This window comes from Pezoporus occidentalis, unplaced genomic scaffold (genome assembly GCF_034315485.1).
Source record: "Pezoporus occidentalis ecotype Australia unplaced genomic scaffold, CSIRO_AGI_Poc_V1 ctg77, whole genome shotgun sequence".
In the NCBI taxonomy this organism is placed as follows: Eukaryota; Metazoa; Chordata; class Aves; order Psittaciformes; family Psittacidae; genus Pezoporus; species Pezoporus occidentalis.
In genome coordinates this window covers 2,947,048-2,971,808 of record NW_026916126.1, presented here as the reverse complement: position 1 = coordinate 2,971,808, position 24,761 = coordinate 2,947,048, and the positions used below count along the sequence as shown (strand labels likewise).

Here is a 24,761-nt window from a genome sequence, read left to right as displayed (position 1 = left end):
TTATTCTTCTACTTCCTGTTAAAGCCCACTCTCATGAGCGAATCAGTGAATTGTAGGAGTGATGCATATCTAGAGATGAATAAGTCATTCTGCTGCTGTGTCTGTTGGTCAAACCCTGTTCCTTCTGTGAGCACATCAGGTATGGGTATAAGCATCACCTTCCCTTTCTCACTGACACCAAAGTGTCCTGGCTGTGGCTCTGAGGCTTTACATGATGAGAAGTAGTAGTTACCTGTGGCACTCTGTGATTACCACTGTGCTTTGTAAGCTGTAATGTAGTAAAGCACCTCAAGATGCTGTTTCTGTGTGAGTGGAAGTAACTGTAAAGCTATGCGTTGCCCTGACAAAAATGCAGGCTTCTGAGCTCTACTGCTTCACTTCTACACAGGGATAACCCCATGGAAGTCATCACCACTGATATTTAATGTGCACTGCAGGCAGAAAATGCTGTAGTTTTTTTTCAGTGGTGTAACTCTCCTCATGTCATCGTTACCTAAGGATTTCATCAAAATCACAGTTGTGTTACAAAGGTGCCAGTTGTACAAGGAAGAACACAGGCTGCCAAAAGTTGTGATTTCTCCATCTCTGGCAATGTTCAAGGTCAGGTTGGACTGGGCTTTGAGCAACCTGGTCTAATGGAAGGTGTCCCTGCCTATGGCAGGGGTTTGAAAGTAGATGAAGGTCCTTTCCAACCCAAACCATTCTATGATTCTGTTCTGTGTCACAAGTGGTAATGTTTTCCTGATACAGCACATAAATTGCCAAGCAAGTGTTCTCTTCATTTACATCACTTTTACCCAAATGTAACTCCATTAATTTGACAGTTACAGGAGGGGTGTGGATCTCCTGGGAGGAAGCTCACCTTTATGGTTCTTGAAATTGATGACGTGTTGTTTTCCATCACCTTAGCTGCGATTGCTCAGCAAAAACAAGTTCTGCACAGAGCTGATGAAACTGCATGCACCGGGATCATTAACAGGCAACAGCCAACCAAGTCCTGTTTGCACCGTTTTGGATACTGTTTAGAGTTGGAAACCCAAATATGAATGATAAGATCCTTTGAGGAAAAAGAGTGTTAAACTTTCCATCTTTAGCCAGTCCCTGGCCTGAGTAGGGACTGCCATGGCAAGAAACCTTCTCCGGTCTGTCTTTGCTCGGTAGCAGAGAGGAGAGGAAGGTCTGACCCTGACCTCTCATCCTACACACCCTTGCAACACCATGCAAGGGACAATTTCGCCTTGCCTTTTGATGGTGTGACCCTATCTTGTGTATTCATTTTCATATCCCTTGAGTCTGAAAAGAAGTTGGGATTTTCTGCTTACAGCTAGAAATTTGTAGATATTTTTTTAATTCTAGATTTTATGCTAGAAAAACACTCTCAGAACAAAACCGTTGCTGGATCTTGTGTGAGGTTACATGTAGTTCATACAATGCCTGATGTACACTGAAAAACTTGGAAGTAAGAAGAGGGAAACTTCTGACCTGCACTGGAGGTTTGGCTGATAGAAAGCTTTTCTAAGATATCAAACATTTTGAGTTAATTAGGGTTAGGAGCTGTTTCACTGTTAGAAATGGTGACAACAGAGAGTTAAATAAAGCTTTGCTTACAAAGTCTCTCACTTGGAAATCCACACAAAGCTGTTCAGTGTTAATTCCCAAGTTTGCCTTCAGGTTTTTGGGTAAATATTTTCTGCCCTCTCAGTCTCTGTGAAGGATCTCTTGCAGATCTTTATTTGCCTTCCTTTCACAGCAGTTTTTCTAGGCTTGGTGGGGATTGTGCTAACTTTGCCATCAAGTCTTCAGGAAGACAATTAAAACACTTCCTACTTGTGCACCAGCTCTTCAGGATAATTGCTAACAAAGGGCTGGAGATTCAAATATAATAGCAGTACTGATATGATGAGTTAAGGGTTTATAGACGATTTCTGACAGAACATTCAGAGAGAGTATTAAGGGAGGTTCACAGCTTTCAAGTTGAATAAAGCATCCAAGACTGTCACCCAAGATAGATGATGGTGTTTTGGTTAAGTTTATTCCTGACATTCTCACTAGCCCTATAAGAACTTTACAGGAAAAACTGTGGTCTTTATTACTGAGGGGAAGACACTAAAACACAAAAAGGAAAATGGGATGATCTGAGCAAGCCCACTTCTTTATGCCATCCAAAGGTTTAATCAGAATATCTTGGGACTCTGAGCCACACACGATACCCTTTGTCTTCTCAAGGCCTGCCATTTCAGGCTGTAGAAAGGCAGGTCTCATCCCCACCTTATGAGATGATACTGAAGGAAAACAAGTTCCTGGCAAGTTCCAGGAATCTGTGGGACTGCAGCCCAATGCCGTTTGGGAAAGCTCGAGGTAGTCCCCAGCCGCTCTGGCAGATGCCCCTTTCTCCCCTGACCATGTGGCAGCACATGTTTTACACAAGTGGTTGCCACTCCTCTGTGCCTGGAGAAGGTGCTCCCCAGTCCCAGCACCCTGCGGGGATTGCCAGAGTGTAGAGTTTCCACCAGGCAGGGCATGCTTCCAGCGGCTAGAGGCTGCAGTCCAAGTTTTCCTGGTGGTTGAGAGGCCAGATTCCTCCTGCAGCTCCCAAACCTTCCCAAGCCATATCCCCAGTGCTGCTAATGGCTTACCTACTAGTTGCAACTGCTTAGGACATGCAAGTGAATCTGTATGTCTTGTATGAGATGTCTTGCCCCAAGGCACTCACTTGGGTGGACTGGAGCCCCTGGCTGCAACCTAGCATCTCCCACTGACTGACTGGAGGTGTCTGTCCTGCCCCACCACGAGATGCTATTCCCCGTTGTGTTTTTATCAGATGTGCCAGAGGCACTGTGGGTGAATAGGTGGTGAGACAGAACTGGGGACCACACCAGCCGAGAGTCATGCCGGGGATATTTGAGCTCCCCTCAACTGTGTGGGGAGCACGCTCAGCTCTTTACAAAGCATTTGTTCCACAGTCAGGCAGGGGAATAAGCTATGGGCAGCCTGCCTTATCAGCCTTAGCCTTTTCATTAAGGATGGAATAGCTAAATGTCATTTTCTAAGCCACAGCTGATTTGGGAAAAACATTACTGGAAGCCTGGCCCAGAAATGAGAGTCAATTTCAAAGATGTGTCAAAGTGAAAGAGTTGTCCACAAATGAAAACCATTCATAGTTGTAATATCCACTACTAGTTCTTAGGATACTTGAATGGCATTTTGAAGCTAGAGCATAGGCTTTTGTGAGGATGTAGAACATTCCTCCTCTATTTGCCTTCTTATTTAAATAATCACTGAATGAGATATTAAGGTCTTGTCTCTACTGGAAAAAAATGCAGAAAGCTGGTTTATATCAGAAAAACAAAGCAGGCAGCTTCATACTGACACTATTGTGCGACATTAGACACTTATTGATTTCACTTATGCCTCTTGGGAACAGCTCACATTTAAAGTTAATTTATACTGGAATAGGGGTATTTACATAGGGAAGAGATAATGGTGTAACCACGCCACTTATGTTATAGGTCACTGCTACAACACTTTGATGAGTAGACAAGGTCTTTGAGATGGTGTGAGGGAATAATTCCAAATCAAAATCTTGCCCCCCCCCCAAACAGGCTTGAAGCTTATTTGTATACATCAGGGTTGAGGCCCTCAGCTGGGGTAAGATGATGCCACTCTTGATTTCTGGAAAGCTAAACCAATTTAGAGCAGATGAGAATCTGCTCCAGATTTCCCAGCTGCCCTATCAAAAATCTTCTCAGTGCATTGACTGTGGGAAAAAAAAAGGTCTCCGCCTGATTTTGAAGAACATAATAGACCTTTAATTTAATCGACTTAATTTTATTGGCAACTATTGTATGATGAAATGAAAACAGATGATCTGGATGAACAAGAAAAGGTTAGATGGGAGTAGCCCATTAGCAAATATCAGGGCATCATCCTATTGTCCTCATTTAATAAAGGAACGGGTCAGTAAGTATAATCATAAACATTTTTACATTTTAGTGAAGATTTATTTGACATCATTACTAGCAGACAGATAGATTCTTGGAAAAGCAAATGATGAAATAGTCCAGCAGATGAGAAGCTAGCTCCTTTATCTGGCAAAAAATGGCAGAGCTTTACAGATTGACTTGTTTAATTTCACCTTTTATAGCAGCTCAGCTAGTACTTCAGGCTGCTGGGGGTTAGATGATATTTAACTTTTCTCTGACAAATTTTCTTTACTTACAGCTTCTCTTGCTTGTCTCTAATGGCCTAAGCAATCTCTTCGTAGATATAACTTGATATGCAGTATACATGAGAGAGAAAGTCTCAGAGAGGGAGTTCAGTTTAGTCGTAGGGCATGATCCAGGGTAAAGCTTCAGGTCCAACATTTATGAACATTTAGCATCCAACTGCTTTGGCGCTCAGGACAGCACAGGACAAAGCCCATCTTGCCGACCAGCATGGCCATCCTCTGTCCTGCTAGCGAGTGTGGCTGCTGCCAGGATCTCCATAGGAATGTCATCTAACTGCATTGTCAGGACCACCATCCCTTCCTCCGCCCCAGGTCTTCCACCTTCTTCCCAGCCATGGGCATTGCCTCTAGGTGCTGCAACCGCTCCTGATTCAGCATTGTCCTGCTGGCTCAGCAGGGCCTACCTGGACACACTGCGATGGCTGGGCCATCCAGATGGCTGATGTGGCTGGACACAGGGCCCTGTGGAGTGGGCCAACAAAGCAGGTTACCTGCAGAACCCCAGGACCAGGAGAAAAGGGAAAGGGTGACTGCTTCAGAAACCTGCCCTCCACACGTCTGAAGAAGCAGCTTCTCTGCATGCCTACTCCATGAGCCATGAAACAGATGATCTCATCTCACATGCTGTGCAAGCAAGCTTTCATCTGTCTGGGGCTTGCTGGAAGCCCATCCAAGCAGGATTTAAGAGCAACACTAAATTCTCATCCAAGGACAAGAGTACCCTGAGGGACAGAACAAATATCATACAATGTGAAAGAGAGAAAAATTCGAATTATTTGCAGGAAAACAGACATGATTCCTCACTTAATTCATTGCTCATATAACTTGCTAGCGATGGGTACCGCTTGTGCAGGGGAAAAGTAAGTTTTAACAAAAGGCTGTCCAGACCAACTTTGAAAAAAGGCTTTTCTGAATCACTACCTGCAAAGAAATAACGAACCAACTAAAAACTTCGAGTTGTCTTCATTTTAGCTGGACGTGGTTAGTACTACCTATTCCAGGAGCCCAGCTTCTTGTGTGTTTGTGTGTGCTGGAGTTTGATTTGGCTCTGCAGATGCAAAACCTGCAGACTCAGCCCTCTTGCAAAGATGGGACCAGCTGCCCTGAACTGGATCTCCTTGCTGAGGAACACCAGCCTTGCTCTGTCCTCACAGCTGCCTGAGGGCTGCTCTGCTCCCCTCATTTAAGAGACATGGCCAAAACCTATATGAGTACCCTGGGCACTCAGGAAATCACCACCTTACACCACCACCCCCTGCAGTGGTGGCCTTATTCCCACCCAGGGGATCTGCACACTGCTGCAGACCTGCTGTGTGTGCACCCCTTCTTCCGTGTTTCCAAGAGATGGATCAGTCCTACCTCAGGGTTGGGCTTTGCCGTGCTCCCAAACAGCTCCATCTTTTCGTGACACTTTCTGTCCCCATGTGCTTACCCCAGCTTTTCGCTCAAGATTTCTGCTTCATGGCAGAGGCAGTGGGAAGAGCTGCTTGTTCTCATCCATTGGGATGATGGATGCTGCTGTTGTTTCAGTGGGACTCCTTGTCCCTGTCAAAGCACCCTACAGGTGTGCCACAAGGAGTGCTTAGACTCTGGTGGTTTCTGCTCTCATTTTCTTCTCCCCCCTCTCCCCAGCTCCACTAAACTGCCCACACCTGGCTCTGTGCTTTCAAGGCACCATCCCCAGCCAAACCTGAGGTCAGTGTTAGCTAAAAGCTGTTAGTGATAATACCAAGTATTTACCAACACTGCAGTCTGGTGACACTGTACAAGTTGGGCTGGACCATCATGGAGCTGATCACACAGCAGCAATTTACAGTGCTTTTGCCCTTTCTCCCAGTATGCTTCCCATGGGTTTACTGAGCAGAGCCCTCGCGAGATTCACTGTGTGCTTGCTCACACAGAGCTCACTCAAAAATCAGCATTCGTCCTCTGGTGCCATGACCAGGTGCAGGGAGAGGATGCTGGGGACTGCTTTAGGGGAGAGATGCTGGCAGCTCCCCTTGTCCCAGAGCAGAAGGCAGTGACAGGCATGTCTTCTTCTCCTAGGGGTGCAAGACTCCCTAGAGCACAGTTATGTGATGCTGCGTGGCTCCTCTAATATCATGTTCCTGCAGGACAAAGCCCTCACTACTGCAGAACATGCCTGCTGCTGTGAGACTAGGTGTCAGAGCTGGCAGATATATGTTGGTATTCCCCATGGGATAGCTGCCTTTCTGTTGGAAAGCTGAAAACTAGCCATTTTCATCTGAAAAGCTAAATGCTTTCTCCAGAGAAAATCCCAAATACGACGCTTTTCTACCCCATTTCAGATATTTTAGCTTTCAGGTCTGCTCTTTTCAACAATAAAAAAAAAAAAAAGAAAAAAGAGGTGAGGAAAAAAAAATCCAGATTTTCCTGGGAAACCAATTCTTGATGACATCTTTTGGTCTGGTCTGTAACAGAATATCTTGCAGCTGATCTCCCTGTTTGAATCCCAGCAGTAGCTGGAGCCTGTAGCTCAGGATCAGGCCTGCTTTACCTGGCTCCAGGGCTCTCACTGTCCAGCTATGCACCACAAACTCTGCCTGGTGCAGGGTGGGCTCTGCAGAGGAGGGCTGTTCCCTGCACTGCACCCTCTTACAGAGGAAAAGTAGCCTGTATCTTAACATGTTTCACCTGGCAGGCATTTCAAAAGCTTTTCCTCTGAATTAGGGATGCAGTCACTGCCTGCGTTTCCTTTCTACAGAAGCTGGCAGGTTAAGCTATGCAAAATTCCCTAATCCTGTTTATCTGCTGTCTCCTTCCCAAGAGGCACAAGGCTTCTGTGGCTTCTCTGAGCTTTCCTCTGTGCTGATACTGATGTTCTATTTGCCTTTTTGAAGGCCAGACACAGGCAGGGTGAGAGGAAGGCAACCTGAAGTCATCAGCACACCAGAATTTGGGATTTCAGTGTGCAGCAGGGCAGACAAGTGCAATGGCACTGTGCCCCTTTAGCCTTTCCTGGAATAATAAACTGGGTCCTGATGGGGCAGGAGAAGGATGGGTTGAGGATGCAGGCACGGGAGCCTGGGTTACCTGCCTTCTGGGCCAAAATCTCAATGCCCTGAGCCTCTTAGTGTGGGGATGCTGCTCTGTGCAGGTGAACTTTGTAGCCCCAAGGGTAAGGGGAAAATAAATCAGCTCTAGCCTTAACCTTTGCACAGGGAAATTCACTTCTGCACTTGCCAGGGAGGAGTGGTGTGGTCCTCAGGGTTTTTGCTCGAGGCTAGGTGTGCTGGCTGGGCTAGGGCCAAGGTGCCCATGGGGGATAGAGGATGAACTGGGGAGCTGACCCAAGGTGGTGGCAATGGGTCAGGTTCAAAGGCATGAAGTGGGGTGCTACGAGGGTGGAGGAAGAGGAATAGCCGGGGCAAGGGCAGTATGAAGAAGGTGGAGAGAGAAAGACTCTCACTTTTGGGAAATGGCCCAAGCCCTGTGCTACTGGGAGTGATGCTCACCTCAGCTGGGACTGCTGACCACTGAACCTCCATGCAGCTGCTGTGGGCAAAAGCATGTGAAAGTCCTTGGGGCATTTGTATCTCATGGCTCTCCAGTCCTGGCCTACAGACAGGCTATGCAGGCATCCCTTACTCCACAAGGTCCATGACGGGGGTTCGGGTGGTGAACTTCGAGGTCCAAATCCCACTGATGAGTGACATGAAGGCTGGCACACCACTGTGGGGTGCTTCTGAGACAGGGCTGATGGGACACACACACACACACACACAGTGCACTCAGTGAACGTTAGTGCCGAAATCTTGACTTTGCAACACTTTAGTGCTGTTTTCACAAAGTTTGTGTGTGGGTATTGACTGAGCGGGGATCCTGCCTGGATATGATTCACCTTCCTTCCCCCTCAAGGGAGGTACATTTGGGAGCCTATCACCAGGCTGGCAGCAGCTCTGTGAAACACTGACTGCCTTCTTGTGGGGTTATGTGGGGAGGACACCTCAAGTACATTTCTAAAATCAGCTGCTTTCTGTTATTTATGACATTATTTTGCGTAATGAGCATTGCTTGTGAGCCTGTTCCCTCGGATGGCATACTGGAGAACCATATGTCATGGTTTGGACTGCCAACACACCAACATTGCAATCGTTTGCAGACTGTTTTGTATTTCTTTGATTTGGGAATCTGTGTAACTAGCTCCCCAGAACAGCCGGGTAGAGGAAACGCAGTCTGTTATTTAGGCAGAATTAACATCCTTGTTCTCTGTATTGTGATCCTTAGTTTCCAAGCCCTTCTGCCAGAGCAGTGGAGAGATCAGTGCTGAGACATTCATTCCCTGAACCTGCCTTCATTGCAAAACTATTTCTGCTCCTTTGGTAGGCTATCCCGAGGACACACATGCTGGTACAAGACGTGCTGATGCTGTAATTAGTAAATACCCACTGCAAGTGGCAGCAAAAGATTTATAACCACCATTGGAGGCTATAAATCAGCAAGAGGAGACGTACAAAAGCACTTATGCTCACCACCAGCACAACAGTTTGCTGCTGTTTATTATTTTTCTCCAACCTCCCAGCAGAATCCAAGTAGCATTGCCTACCCTTTGTGCCACAGACCTGGTAAATAAATCCTTGCTGACCTGTTGTAGCAGAAGTCATGTATGAATGTGCTGGTGGAGAAAGAGTTATGATATTTTAGTAGGTTAACAAGCCCGTATAGGCTTTTTCGCTGTCAGCATTTGGCCTCCTACCAGGCATATGATCATTCAGTTACGTTTTCCGTTCCTATTCTGGTGCTTTATGCAGGCTGTTTTTTAGTACTGCCTATATACAGCCAAAAAGCAGGAGGAGAGCACCCATGTCAAATGGCCTGAAGGTGGGAGCTTCATATTTGTTCTTCAGCAGCAGGAAAGTGCTCTGCCCCCAGGGAGAAAGGGCAGGCAGGTTCCTGCAGGTGAGTGTTAGGGGTTAGGGCAGCACTCCCCCAACCTCAGCACAAGCGCTGACCCTACCTGAGGGCATAATTGAAACTTGCGATGCACAAGCAAGCAAAAGGAGAGCTTGTCTTGTGCCATTGCAAGTAGCATGTCTCCCAAACACATTACCAGCAAGACAGCATGTCTAGTGTTTGACTGGCCTCAATGTTTAAGATCATATGAGCTTGGCCAGAGCTGTTACTGGTGTTTGGACACCACTCTCATCCTCTTTTTTCCTCACCCCTGCAGAGGCATGTACACACCTGAGGTCTCTGTTGCTTGGCAAACAGTGAGTTTATACTGGTCTCTCAAATAAGACAAATCCTTTTCTCTGCCTGGGAATGAACTCTTATGGGAATGAAATATCTTTGATATCATTGCCTCTCAGTAAATTTAATAAAAATTGTCCAGTAAGTTCAAACGTTATTGAAGTTGGAGGAAAGGGGATCGGAGTGCTTTGTTTCTGTAGGAAAACAGGCAGAAAGTTGTGTGTGTGAGGAGGTATGTTATAAAGGGAAAGTGGAAATTACTGTTTTCAATCTTAGCATGCTATAATTTATCCCCTTTCTATTTTCTTCTATTCCACATGTATTACAAATACTTTAACTGATCATTATTTCTTCCCATTTACCCTTTCTGCTCCCCTAGCCAACTCCACTGGCAGCATGGACAGCCTTGTCAGGTCGATTTGAATGCCTTCCTCTTCTCAGCTGCTCCTTTTCCTTGAGAGCCCTGTCTTTGCTGTGCTGGGAGGGACATGCTTGGCTCCTTGGCTACAAATGCAGCAGAGTTAGAGCAGGGGTAGTTTGCCAGGTACTAACTCATGTCCCCTGGCTCATGCTGCACAAGCCATGCTCTTCCAGTGACGCTGCTGTCCCACAGAAAAGCGCTGTGGACCCATTGGGTGGTTTGACAAAAGCACTGGGTGTAATAATAGGAAGCGTAGCCAAAGTTAGATCTGCTGGATGTGCTGGAACATGGAACATGTGTCCCTGGAGCCGCCTGACTCGGTTGCAGTATCTGGCCTATAGCTGACCCTCAGATTCATGGCATTTCAGACAGGGGAATGCTGTTTTGACAGCACTTCTGCAGTTTTAATGGCATTTTGGCCTCACTCCCACTGACACTGTGGCCATAGCTCTGGACATCAGCTGGCCCCAGCCTCTCCTTTTGCTCATCTTCTTTCTGCTGCATTTTGCCTCGCTGTCCTCAGTCCTGGGTTATGGGCTTTGTTTTTCTCTGGGGAAGGGCTCAACAAACTGCTTCTGCCATCACCTAGCTCCCTTCCTCTCCCTCATGTTGCCCACTTTGGTTCACAGTCTTGAGGTGCTTCAGACTTCAAGGTACTTTTTTATTATTTAATCCTGTTTCCAGAGGTGTTTTGGGGAGCATGAGGCAGTCATTCCTTCTGCTTAGTATTATTCTCTCCCTCAATCACCATCCTGGTTTGAGTCCATTTCTTTTCCATTTGGCTGCCACTTGACCATGCAAAAGTTTTGGGTAGCTATAGTGGTATAACCAGGCAGGACTTTGACTTCTAAGAAGGCTTCAGGAAGAATTAGACTCTGGGCTCATTGGGAGCTTGATTGATCATTGTAATCGAAACAGGAATTATTTGCTGTGACACAGAAGATGGCATTGTGCTTGTAAATTGGGTGAAAGTCAAAAAGGGCTCATGATGCATTAATTTATTTGCTCAGAATCTGCTTGGAAAGTAAGCAGGGTTTGATAAGATTTTTGTGAATGAGGCTACCATTAATACCTATTTATGGGTCACTGTGACCCTGAAGGCTTCTGGTAAGTCATTTGCAAAATTATCGTGGATCTGTGAACATATATGTAAGCAGATTGATATTTTCCCCCAATGATAAAAGGCCAGCCCCAACACATTGCAGAATATTTGCAAATGAATACAGAAAATAGATATTTGGGGTCATAAAAGGACATGCTTGAGAAATTGTTTCTGGGTCTTTTCCCAGGGTGATACTCTTGGTCTGCCAAGCAAAGGATGTTGTGAGCATGGACCAGATATCAACTTGCAATTCAGGTTTGTTTTGTAAAAAAGGACCCTTTGAGTTAGTGGTTAAAATGCTCTCCCTTCCCTTGACTTCTGCTGGAGTAAGTCTCTAACTTTCTGTCATAATTTTTATCTTTGTGTTGAGAATTTAACCTAGATAATACGACTGAACTGCATTATTTTAGCTTTATCTAATCTCTAGCTAAACCAACAGTCAGAAAACAATCATTTTTCTCGGGACTGGTATGCCTTGTGCTTACATGATCCACAGGAGTTTCACCTCCTCAGCAGAAAGGTGTCCCCCAGTCATTTTGTCGTGCTCTTTCTGGAAGGAATGAATCCCCTCCTTACAGCTTATTTGTGTCAACCATAAAATCATAGAATCGTTTAGGTTGAAAAAAGCCTAAACTCTAAGCCTCTTCTCCCAGGAAATGTGGGTGCCATAAGATGTCTGTTGGGACAGCACAGCATCCTCCAAATATCTGCAGGGCGTGATACCCAAAATAAAGTACTTCTTTTGTAAGATCTAGTCTTATTTTGCATTTTTATTTTCCTTCCTGCATCCACTTGCCCAGCCTAATGACTCTTTGAGGAGGGTATGGATTTTCATTTCTGTAATATCCAAGCTAGAAAATGCTACTAACCCCATGTGTTCCCCAGCACTGTTCATACAGAGTTGTGAGTACATCCCTAGGACTGATGACTAAGACCAAGACTGGAGTTGCTTTGCTGTGTTGCCGGCAGTGTATGCAGATGGACATTTTGAAATGGAATTGAATGAAAGACAAGAAATGATGTAGTGACAGAATAAATATATAATGTACATACAGTGGGAGCCTGTGCATGTGTTTTCAAGGGACATCAAACTGTTACCACTAAACCCACCAGGACATTATGTTTTCATAATAGGATTCTTAGGGTACTTTTTCTCTTTGAAGCAATCTCACTGTTGTTTGGATGCACATCTGAACATGAATATCACATTCCAGCCTGATTTTAGTTCAGAGGGAGAGTTATGAAAGATCTGGTTAACTCAGATCTTCTCATTGTCTCTGAGTTTCAGTGAGGCAAAAGCATCTGGTCTTCCCCTGGCTCTAGCGCTGGAACTAAGCAGTCCTGCTCCAAGAAGAGGGATGGAGAGAAAATAAAAGGAAATGTGCAATAGTAAGGCCCTTGGATGCTAAGTGAGCCATGAGAGAACCTGAAAACATAAATGAACAATTAACACCAGGCTCAGCAGAAGGTGCATCACCTCCTTTCAATGCATTTTCATCCTTGAAACCTTCCATGGGAAGAAATGCAGAGGGAAAAACCTTTTTACTTCTACATGACAGGATGCCAGCAAGTGGCAGCAGCTCCCTGCCTGACACGGAGACTGTCCACATCCCACATCAGCTGCCTGCTCCGTTGTTTATCTGAAAACCAAACAGAAAAAAAAGCACACATCACAAGCTTTCTTAACACTACTGGGATAGCTTAGCCCAGGACTGACTTGAGGGGCTGCAAGAGGTGAACTGGAAGATGGGGGAAGAGCCCTGCTCTGATCCCCTTGTGGTGAAGCGCAAGGGGACCTAGCAGCAAGGAGGAAAGGAGAAATGTGCGGTTTAGGAAATATGGAATTCCTTTCTTGCAAGAGGAATTCCTTTTTTGTTGCTTTTCTGGTCTCTGTGTCTTTAATCATCAAATGCAGCTTTTGTCTTTTGATAGGGCAAGGAGGAAAGTATTGTACAATAGCTGTCCTGACAGCCTGGCACACCCCACTTCAGTGGTTTAAAGCTTTCTTTGTGTTGAATTTGTTCTTATAGTGCTAATGACCAGGTTGCCATAAATAGGCATTAAATAGGTCTGGACACAGTAAAGGAAAGTGAAGGTCAGTGTTAGCTCTTATGTTGTATTTTAGATCTCTGTATCAAAGAACTTCGTAAGGAAGGGGAAGGTACATTTTCAACTTGGGCTTCCTTTGAGATACAGAGGGGGAAACTGAGGAATGAAAAAGTTGCTTCTCAGAGCAGGATGGGGATGAGAATGGATGTAGGCTCTTCCTGATGTCCTGCAGGGTTGCTGCCAAGCAGCAAGTCATCACTGTATAGGGAAAAATGAGCTCCCTGTTGAAACCAAAGTTAAATGCCCATTGGCTTCAGCAGAGGCAGGACCTCATCTGCAGCCCAGTTCAAGCAGCCTAGGCTTTGAACCAAGTATCCTAGTCTAAATGCCCAGTACAGGGAAGGCAGATGCACTTGGGATACTGGGGTGCAGATGCTGTGCTTGCCACAGCAGTTGTATGAAGAAAGACAAAAGGGGATGTGGAAGGTGCTAGTGTGTGAAAGCAGAGGCTAGGTTGTGTGGCACGTAGAGAGCCAATATCTCATTTTAGGGTCAGACCACATGACAATGTGTCTCCTTGATGGCTTAGTCACTCTGTCAGGGCATCACCCTTTGCACAGGTGCCAAATGGGTGAGAAACATGCCCTTGTGAGACGCTCAGGTGGCCTCCCTCTGCCTCACTAACAGATGCAAATGACTGTGTTGCACCTTGTCTGAAAGACAAGCCATGCGGCAGTTTTAGACAGGCAGCGTGAGGGGTTTAGTGACTACATTTCCTTTATCTGCCTTAAGCCAGGTTTTATGTGTTACAGGTTGAGCACTGAACCACACCACTCCTTAGATGTACTAGACCTCATTGCTAGCCATACGAGCCCTGTTGTACATCCCAAAAAGTAGGGGAATTCAGGATGTGCTTCCCTTTCCAACCTGCTGCATCAGCAAGACCAGCAGGTCTGCAAGTATTCAAACTGGTAATCATTTTAATAGATGGGGATAAGCCAAAGCTTATCCCTTAGTAAGACTCTGGTGGTACAAAGCTAACAAATTAGGCAGGGCAGAGGGAGTGCACTGCTTTGGGTACTAATGGTTGAGTGAACCGAAGAGCTTTGGGGGCCACATTGCTCACCATTCCCCAGGGGTTATGGAACTGGGCAGAAACCAGCCTCACTGCTGTTGCAAGGGGTTAATGGACGGGCAAGGGACACAGAGCCATGTCAGAGAGAGTTGGTGCCTGCAAGGGCACAGCTTTGCTGGTTTATAACACAATGACACACAGCAATGTGTAGCAGGTGGGGAGGACACAGACAGGACTGGTTATATCCATGGGGGCACTGCCAGGCACTGCTGATGTCTGCCATCCCCTGTGCATCTACCTTTAGCTTGCAGCAGCTCAGGAAATACCCCAAAAGGAAGAAAGAGAAGGAGAAGTTGTGCTGCAAGGGAGGCTGTTAGCTGTGGTTGTCCTAGGAGAGTTACGCTCATTTCTGGACAGGTCTTGGCACCCACTTTAGTTCACATAGGTCTGGTGGTTGTGAAACACCCTGTATCAGCTGGCCAGACCCACAGTGACCTGTTCCCCTTTTCTTTCTAAGAAACGAGTCCTCCCTCTCAATTCCTTTATTTTTTCCTTTCTGCCTATGCTTACTCAGAGTTTTCCTGCTGGAGATCAGCTGCTGCCGGGGGCTCAGGTGGCATTTGCCTGCAGCCCGGAGCCTGAGCTGAGCTTAAGCAGGCATTTTCCAGAGTAAGGCAGCCAGCCCTGGGTGTAGAAATGCGCTTTCCAAGTGGGGCAGGCTGGGTCGGAGCCCAGGGTATGACCTTTTCTGCGTGGCATGCTCCCATGTAATGTGACCTGATGTCATTCCGCTGCCACGCGGTGTTGCAACAGGGCTTGCTGGCCTTTGCATTGTGCAGGCAAACACTGCATTCCTCCTGCTAACCCAGGCACCGCTGGTAAACCACACGGGATGCCAACCAAACTTTGTTATTCTTCATTTTATGTTGCTTAGGATTGAAAGTATTTGACCTTAATTCACTCTTCTTTTTGGAAAAGGAGCTTGTCTCTTAGGAAAGATGGATCTGATTCTTAGGGTTTGGAATAAATCTGGTATGAATCTGCTCATTGTTTGATGCTGCCTGTCCTTCCCACCCAAACAGGGAGACTACTGTGGTGGCTGGCATTAGGTGTCTGTCATTCTGGTAGGGAGTCTGAAACACATTCTCTGCTCCCCACTTGTGTTTCAGGCTGCAACCTGGGAGTGGGGACACTGCTGGTTGCAATGCAATGCAAGCTGTGTACCCAGAGTAGATTAAGTTACACAGAGGTAAACAACCTCTGTTCTTTAACACATCAGCTCAACTGGGAGACAACCCAGTGTGTGAAATGCTTGCACTGAGATGAAATCGCTTCTTTTCTGCTATCGCATTTCATCATAACCATAATTATCTTGGCTTGATCCTGTGCTAATCTGTGGGGAGGGTGACAAAAGGCAGAAAATCAGCTCTGAATCTGATGCAATCTGATGCAAAAATCAACTCCATGACTTCTCATCTGTAGCAGGTGTCTTGCTACCCCTGCAAAATGTAACACATCTTCCTCCTAATTCTCCTACTAGCACTGCAGACTGTAACACAACAGGTTTCTTTTGCTTTGGGCATTAGAGAAACGAGATGGAAATGGCAGAGATCTTTGATAGAAGTGTAAAGATGGGAACACCCAGGAAAGGGTTGGAGTAAGTCAGAAGTCAAAACTGCCTTCTAGAGAATCACACTTCAGAATTTAAGACTTGTGGTTGCTCCAGTCAAAGATAAGGCTGTGGGCTCAATTTAAAAAAATAAAATAAGATCCAGCTGAATAAAGTAACATTACTTTTGGAATCTGGTTGCTCAAATGATAGCATTCAGTGTTAGTATTTTGATCGAAAAGAAACCAGTGAATATGTTCACTTTATTTAAATGGCAAGTTTCTACTATTTACAACTTTTACTTTCCAAAGTCGGCGCAAGTACTGGGAAAAGAATTTTCTTTAATTTTTATTTTTGCTTCACATTGTGTGAATTCTATCTGCAGCTTCTTAGTTACTGGTGATGGATCTGTAAGCAACCTGGCTTGACTCTGGGAATGCAGGCAGGGTTTGCAACAGAGCTCTTCAGAAGACCTTCCTTTTGACCTCTTGGTGCAATTAGTCATGGTTTCACTAAGAGACTTACTGCGCACAGAGCATCCCCTCTGAGTACAGCTGCAATGAACAGGCAGAAATTTCTGAGACAGCACAAACTTGTAAACCCTTCCACAAGATTATCAAATGACAGCAGGTTGAAAGCATGCAATGAGAAGCACGGGTTCACTGACTAAGCATCCCTAATGGGGCTGATGCTTAATCCTTTCATAGATGGTGCCCTCTAACCCTGCTTTGAAGGAGGAGGAGGCAAGTGCACTCTGGAGAAATGGCGTAATTGAGAGTAAGGTTGATCTACTGCTAAATGTGAGTAATATGGAATTTGCCTCCTTACTGACCGGTCTAGAGCAGACCAGTCTATCAGTCTACACTACTCTACATACTCCTTGATTTGTCCCTGCCTCCTTGTCTCTGCTCCTCTCTTTTGAGAGGCCAGCAAGGGCCCCTGATCCACACATAGTAGTAAAGGCTCGCGGTCTCAAGGCAGTTGAGGCTGATAATCTCAGGTGTTGCTTTGGGTCCCATGCCAGTTCTGCATTCCTCTACTTTTACACACGCCAAAGAATTCTTAGGAGATGCCTCCACTTCCATATAGCTACAATACTGAAGTCTTAGCTCTAAAACAAAGCTGGAGTAAGGAGTTAGAAGATAAGTTTGTTGTAAATTGCTTGAAAGAGTCCAGTGCAGAGCCACAAAGATGATTAAGGGAGTGGAACATGTCCCTTATGAGGAGAGGCTGAGGGAGCTGGGTCTCTTTAGCTTGGAGAAGAGGAGACTGAGGGGTGACCTCATCAATGTTTACAAATATGTAAAGGGTGAGTGTCAGGATGATGGAGCTAGGTTTTTGTCAGTGATGTCCAGTGATAGGACAAGGGGCAGTGGGTGTAAACTGGAGCATAGGAGGTTCCATGTGAACATCAGGAAAAATTTCTTTACTGTGATAGAGCACTGGTTGCCCAGGGGGGTTGTGGAGTCTCCTACATTGGAGATATTCAAGGCCCGCCTGGACAAGTTCCTGTGTGATGTACTCTAGGTTACCCTGCTCTTGCAGGAGGGTTGGACTAGATGAGCTTTTGAGGTCCCTTCCAACCCTTAGGATTCTGTGATTCTCTGTGATTCTGTAAATCACTGCATGAACTACTGTCCACTTGGGTGCAACAACTAATTCCCAGGGAACAGCCCAGGCTGAAAGGGGTACAGGATAGCCAGCTAAAGACATCATTAGCCATCTTTGCAAGTCCTTCCCTGGAAGAAATCGTGGTAGTGAGAACTAGGTTCCTGTGCCTATGCAAGCTCATTTTCCTTGTGGTTAGCAGCTCTGGCTATCACAACTCCATAGTCAGACATGCAAATGAGCGCATTAAGGTAACCCTGAGGACTTGCCATCTAGACAGCACATGCACAGCTAGTGGGAAGAGGGGATAGTTTAGGTACCAAAGTCCTGCACAGGTTTGCACAATCCATGCTAACAACCTTTTGCTAGTGTTTGACTGACATTTTTATCCAGGCTAGGTCTTATGACACCAGCTCGTGTGTATGTACCTGCATACCATCATACTTCCTGACTGCACCTGCAGGCATCACCCCAACATCAACCTGGAATCTACCTGCAGTCTCCCTGGCATCACCCTGGCATCACCTCTGCATCACCCCTGTATTGTCCGGCCATCCCAGTGAGTGCATTATCTCCCTGAATACTGATGATGTCCTGAGAGCTGAGCAATCGCCAGCTGGTTTGGGATACTGCAAATTCCTCGTGCTCATGTTCTCTTCTGCCTCCCTTTTGCCCTGTCTCACCCCTGTCTCTGCCCTCTGCACTCTTGCTCTGCGGCAAGGGGGCTACATAGCAGAGGAGGCATCACACAGATTTGTCTGGCAGGTTTGCAGTGACAGGGGTGTGATGACCCTGCACAGGGTGCTTGTTTCCACCCTGAACCCATCTGTGATGTTTTTTGGTTTTTTTTTTTCATCCCTCTACTCAGCTCAGGCTGCTCCGGGAGAAGTGGCACGTAGGCACATACATCCTTGTGCACACTATACTTGTATAAACTCCATCAGGAAGTCATCTGGCCAAACTTTCCAGAGCTCTGCTTTTAACTCTTCCCGAAGCAGGCTGTACTGGCAGCCTGGGGATTTCCAGGGAGCGTGGACATGTGCATTCATCCTCCTGTTCTGTTTATTGATTCCCACCACTGTCGTTCCTACAAGCCCTGTGCACGTGGCTGTGCAGCTTTTTCACCCATCCTACTCCCAGTTCCCATCAGAAAGAAGTCCCCATCAGCTGCCCACGGGCACACTTAGGGCTCTGCAGTAAAATGTTGCCTTGGCTTTCCTGGGGGATGAAGTAGCAAAAGCCAGTTGCCAACAAGTGCTATAGCAGAGACTATGCAGGAGAACGGAGCACTGGTGGGGCAAGGCTGTTGGTGACAGCGATTCTCCCTTGTGGTTGCTATTCAGAACTGTCCTTACCAGGCACACGAGTAGCAAAGGAAGTTCTCACAGGCCTGAAATGTTTGCTGTGGTCAGTGAAAGATTAGAAAGAAAACTCAATCCCTTTATAAGTGACCCTGTCTTCAATGAAGACGTGTCTCACTGTATGTCCCACTCTGCACAGAGGCACGATTACACACCCACATAGGCACATCAGTGTGCACATAAACATTTCAAAGGGCTGAGAAAAACTCTGTGAGACTGCTCACGTAGGAGAAAGGCTGCTATTCCTCCCCATGACATATGTGGATTAATAGTTCTCCTAATTGTTAAATGCAGTCATCTCATTTTGTTGGTGCCCATTAAATGCCCCTTGACAGATTTTAATGGCTCATACAAGATTTTGGTGCCTACTGCACAGGAGTGAATAAATGGAATTGCTGGCAATGTTATCCTTTGCAAGTGGCTATGGAACAGGGATGTCTCAGCTCATTTGCCATTTGCTTGATTGTGCTGTCCATATTTTGCTCCAGCTTACCTTGGTGTAAGTATGAAATTTGTCAGACCAGCAAATCTCTGCTGGAGAGGTGCCACCAGTGGTCATGCTGTCTATAAGACTTACAGCACTGTAAAACAGACAAGAATTTAACCATTTATCCATGAAGTTGTTCACATACATTTGTTCCTTGTTTAGTGCATATTCATTGATCTTCTTTAGTGCTACAAAACCAAGACATGGTGAAATAGAGTTTAGAGATCTTGATTCTTCTCCTGGGCACACAGGCATATATCAAAAGAAGTAACTTCACTGAAGTTAATTCAGTCAGCGTGGTGTTAATTTTGCCTTCTCTATCAGATTTACAGGCATCTGAGATAGAGGGTGTATGTTTGCTCTCAGCCTGGCTCAGACAGCTGTGGTATAGAAGGGATTTCTATAGGGATACCACCAGAAATTCCTGAAAATCTAGGGATGACTTTTATGACAGACTCATATGTTGCAGAGATGTTTCTCCTCTTGAGCAGCTGTTTGTGCACCATAAACAGCTAGAGAGCTTTCTGTTTCTGTCAGACTCCTACTGAAATTCATGAGATGCAAACCATGACTGCTCACCTATTGGAGTCAGAGGTATTAAAGCTGTTCCCCCCTCACCTCCTCTCCTGCAGCCAGAGGAATCAATCAAGCTCTCACGGTCCCTCAGGGAGATGGAGAAGTTTGGATAGCTGAGGAACATGCAGGCTTTCAACCATCCACGGTGTTTTCCTTTTCTCTTGATTTGTTTCTGCAGGTCTTTTGTCAACATGGGTTATTCATCTGCCTCCTCAGATGGGGGATCATAAGTAAACTTTTGCCCCCAAATCTAGACTCAGTTCCCCTATTCTGACAGTTCATTGTAGCCTGAGGTTTTGCATGGTGAGTGGGGCACGCATGGAGGTATCTTTACAGAAGGGGTTCTCCATGCATCTGTGTATCAGATGGTTAAGAAGCCTGGGACAGCATTCAACTTTGAATGGCTTTTCTTTGTGCAACTGATTCCCTGCTCAGTTCTTCAGTTTTCTGCCTCTCAGTGGCAGAGGACAAGGAGTTCCTGAGGATGAACTGACCACAGAGACTCGGCTCCCTGTGTGCTGGCATAAAGGGTAGGCTTGCTCCATCTTTGCCAAGTGCTTTCCCAGGCTGGCTGTGGGTCTGCATACTGAGACTGTCCCTCTCAAACAGCAGTGGCAGACGATGGCTTGTCTTCTAAAGCAACTTACTGCTACTACTGTGACACCGCATAGCACTTGGGCTTTCCTCCTAGGGGCACTGGAGAGAAGGGAGGCACAGCCTCCTTGGCACACCAATACATTCCTGTAATGCACTAGGAATGGTTGATGTTGTTCATCAAGGTCCTAATTTTTGTCTGTTGGGCCAGAGACAAGAAACTATCGAACACCTAAATGATAACACGTCTCTCTGCCACCATAGGTAGGCCAAAACTTGTCCACTGACAAACCAATGGCAGCAGGATTTGCCTTCTAGTTTTAACGGGCTGCAAATTAATTATGTGTAAGTACTGTGTGGTCATTCTCAAAATGGCCAGCAAAAGAGACAACCCTGTACATCCTGGGGAAATGGAGCAGGGCTGTGAGTTGACAAGGACACCTTGTGCAGCCCTGGCCAGAGGTAGGATAACCATCCAGGTCACTCCAGTGCTTTGTCTGTCTCAGAAATCCAGGATAGGTCAGCACAAGGATAAATCCCTTCTTGATGCTCTTTAAACATAAACCTAAAGCAGGAAGAAAGTGGCTCATTTCTGCCTGAAATCCCACATAAACTCATCCTTATGCTGCAGACCTCAGGGCAGTCTTCCAGAGAAGGCTTCCCATGTGTCTGCCAGGTTTTGTCTGCAGAGGTAACCTTATGGGCAGACTGGAGAGAAGGTATCCTTGTAGTGCATTTCCACCTCCATGACGGTGCCTTTGGGATTAAAGGCCTGATATTTAGGAAGCGAAAGGATGTACGGTGCTCAGTCCTGACCTTGTCATAACCTGTGGAGAGTTAACAAAGATTCCCTTTAACCATGTACGGCGTAAAGAGCAAGAAGTATGCATGTAACAAAATTAGAAAGGAATCTGATAGATAGCCCCAAAGATAAATGCCACTTTAGGCAATGCTGCTTTCAGCTGTTGACAGTAGCACCATTCAGAGAGCGACTGGGAGGATTTAAGTGCTTCTTTGCTTCTGGGTGGGATAAGGTGTCACATAAAATGAGTTTTGTGGTTTTGTTTCATATTCCTCCCTGCACTCTTCTCCAATGAGAGCATACACGCCAAAAGCATTGAAAACAGACTGCAGTGAGTTTGTTTCACTAACACATCTCCCCATCAGCAACATTGCTGGAATCTATTGATTCTGGCAGGATTACAGAAGACGGTGATGTTTGCAACGAGAAATCATGCACTTCTCAGTTGATTTTGGGAAAGGGAAAAAAAAAGAAAAAAGCTCCACCATGTGCAAATATTAACCCTACAGACAGGCTGGTAAACTGCAAAATGTTTCATCTGTCTCCCTCACAGCCAGTAAACACTCAAGGATGCTTTATTGGCAGAAAGCAGAGCTTTAGCTTACATTATGTTACAAAAAAAGAGGCTTATTTAAGTTTTCTTTTCTCTGTGAATAACATGTGACGGTTCTTATCTGACCTATTGTTTACTTTCTATTTCTGAAGTGAATGCACCCCATGCCAGTGAACGGCATTGGCACACAGCCCCGTGACCCATATCAAACAGCCCAGAGATTATCAATGACACCAGGTCAGAACCACAGGGCAGATGGCTGCTAGGCTTTGAAAGTGGTCCAGGCAGATTCACCTCCCATGTAGGTGTACCTTAATTGCATTGAAAAATCTATCAAAATCAGGTATTTTGACCAAAACCACATTTCCTTTTAATTTTGCCTCATAGATATGAAGCTTCTGTGTTTGTACATCACTTTAACTGAAACTACTCAGTTCCTACTGAAAACGTCTCTGTGCTATGAGACCTATATTAACCTTGTGATTCAGAGCAAAATCTGAAAAGGGCATAGATCAAACCACATAGCGGGAGGAACTGTTTTGCCCTCCTCTGTTTTGGAGGCTTTAGTATTTGTAGGACTCTTTAACTCCACTTTGTATGCATTCTCCACATGAAGGGCTTCCAAAATGTAGAAGCATTAAGGTGTTTTCAAAAGGCACGCAGGTAGAGGATGTGATTCGTGAAGACCATGTCTATCCTACAGACCTGCTGGGTAAAGCTAGGGTATAAAGAGGTGCAATCTTCACCAAGACAGCTACAAACTCCCTAAGCAAAAGCACAGTGACCAACTCACTGGAACAGTTTGCTCCGCTTTGCCCAGAGAGATGTGTGTGGCTGTACTATGTTGACCCAAAGTGCAGAACAAACCATGTGCCTTGCCAGTATTGTTGAATCCAGGCTGGTAAAATACTCCCACTGTAGATATGGCCTCATATAATGGCTTCATAAACACTGTTGAAAAGTCACACCCAGAGTCACAGTGCCAGAGGAGCCTTTTCCTTAGAAACATCCTACTTGTGATCTTCCCAGTCCCAACCAGTGATCTCCCATGCACAGTAACCCTCTCAGAGGATCTCCTCCCCCTTGCACTCACTGTGCTCTTCAAATGCAGCCTCTAAACACAACCCAGCACCTTGCTGCCAGTGCTTCTTGTCCTGGGCAGTGTTCTCCCTCTGTTTACTAACACAATTGTGCTTTCTGCTACTGCCTTGCCCAGCAGCCTGAGTCTTGACCCCAGCAGCCTGAGTCAAGACAGCCTTGCTTCCTCAGTGGGAAGAGTATCCGCCTGGGCATCTAATTATAGCGAGATGGAAAAACGTCCACTAAAGGATGAGGGTAAGTTTTCCAATATGTAACACAACAGTAATCAATACTTGCATCAATACTTAATTTATCTATGTCAAGCGGAACAGCTTCAGCAGGAGGGAATGAGATCATCTCTTCTGACCCCAGCGTGCTATGCAGTATCACATGGGATGGGAAATGTGGGTTTAAATCCTTTTATTCAGAGGTCTTTAATTTTCAAACCCTTGGATACAAGAGCTCTGCTGCCAGGAAGACTTTGACAGAACTGACCCACCCTTAGCTCATGAACAGAGCTAACATTTTAACCCCAGACCCTTAACCCCCAAATAAAAACCCACTGGGATCGGTGTGAGTCTCCTTTGATCTTAGAGAACTTTTCATCTGGCCTCTGATGAAAGGCATTTACCTCATGGCCAGTGAGTCAAGCCCCTGGAGGACCCTTACTGATTCTCATAAAGAGCTGCAGTTTCAGTAAAAAAAAAGCAGCGTTAACCAGATACCAGCTCCTCATGAATATGTACTCACTCGCTCTGCAGTGGCTGTTCAGCCAAGGTATTTGCAATGCGCCCTGTGAGATACCAGTTTTTGGGCACCTCCCCGCAGGGACATCAGTGGTGTTATTCAATGACATGGAAAGCTTGCTGGGAAGTGGGGGAGAGTTGTCTGCCATGCACAAGTGGTGACATAAGTGGTGGACAAGAAAAAAACAACAGCTCCTCTGTTGCAACAGGAGGTAAAGGTTTCAGCTCCCTGTGAATGGTTCCCTTAACTGTGACTAAGATGTTCCCTCCATCCAGCTAACGGAGAGTGAGCAACTGTGTTATGCACTGTGCTCTCCTGCAAACCAGCCGGCTTTGGGTCATCCTACTTCACGACTTCTCAGAAGGGATCTCTCAGTGTGCTGGTTTCATGAAATATGCTCAATACAGACTCAGATATCAGTCACACTTTCCTTTCTCATTAAGCACTTCCCATAGGAGTTGCAGCCCCTTGGTTTAGCCAACAGGAAGGAAAGCATGTCTCACTTTTAACTTCTGTCTGTACCTATGTTCATACCTTGGGTCTTGTTCCTGAACTGAGGTGTGTCTTATTACCTCTTCGTGACACTATGAGCTGACTATGAACATTTCCAGGGTGCTCTTGGTTTTTGCCTGTCCACACAGAAAATTCATCTGGTATTAGTGCCAGCTGTGAATTTAAAGCACAATATTCTACTCCTGGGCACTTCAACCGAGATGCATGAACTAGTCATACGTTCTCTGGGACGGGGGTGCTGCACACAGGCTTGTCCAGGAAAAGCTACCGTAGAACAGTTCCAGGAATCACTGTGGAAAGCTGAAGAGCCTAAATCAGTCCCAGTGATCTATGTGGGTTCAGCAAATACGCCAGATTGCAGGGAGAGCTACCAAACTGATTGACAATCCTTCTCCAAGGGTTTGTGTTTCTAAGCTCTCAAAGGGCCATGGGTGGTTCCTGTTCATGATTACCTTGGGTTGTTAGATCCTACTCTGAATACCTATAATAGGACTATCTTGTACCTGATAAACCATGACCAGCACTTGAGCGAGTGCCTGCCATTCTCCAAGCAATTGGGCAGGCTGATGCTTTTCTTTCTGGGGAGAGGGCAAGAGAACAAACATGCCAAACGTGCACCAGATAGCTGAGTGCATTACCGGAAGGGGCTCAGACATTATCGTGATAAGTAAATATGAGACTCTACTCAGAACACAATAGAGACTTTATCTTTTTCCCTAAATTATTAATCTTCCCTGAGGAGTGG

The 24,761-nt window shown here is 45.8% G+C and overlaps 2 long non-coding RNA genes across 3 annotated transcripts in view; one reads left to right on the top strand and one right to left on the bottom strand.

The window, feature by feature from the left end:
* LOC134155380 (uncharacterized) overlaps nt 1-24,761 on the top strand; it is a 67,306-nt gene that overhangs the window by 21,357 nt on the left and 21,188 nt on the right. The window lies entirely within an intron of this gene.
* On the bottom strand, nt 16,025-23,619 carry LOC134155352 (uncharacterized). Of its 2 annotated transcripts, none has more exons than XR_009961515.1 (3): nt 23,503-23,619; nt 19,158-19,245; nt 16,025-16,249 (listed from the first exon to the last, which is right to left on the bottom strand). It is a non-coding gene; the product is annotated as an uncharacterized LOC134155352 (long non-coding RNA). The 2 variants fall into 2 exon arrangements; XR_009961514.1 differs by having other exon boundaries at nt 23,507-23,613.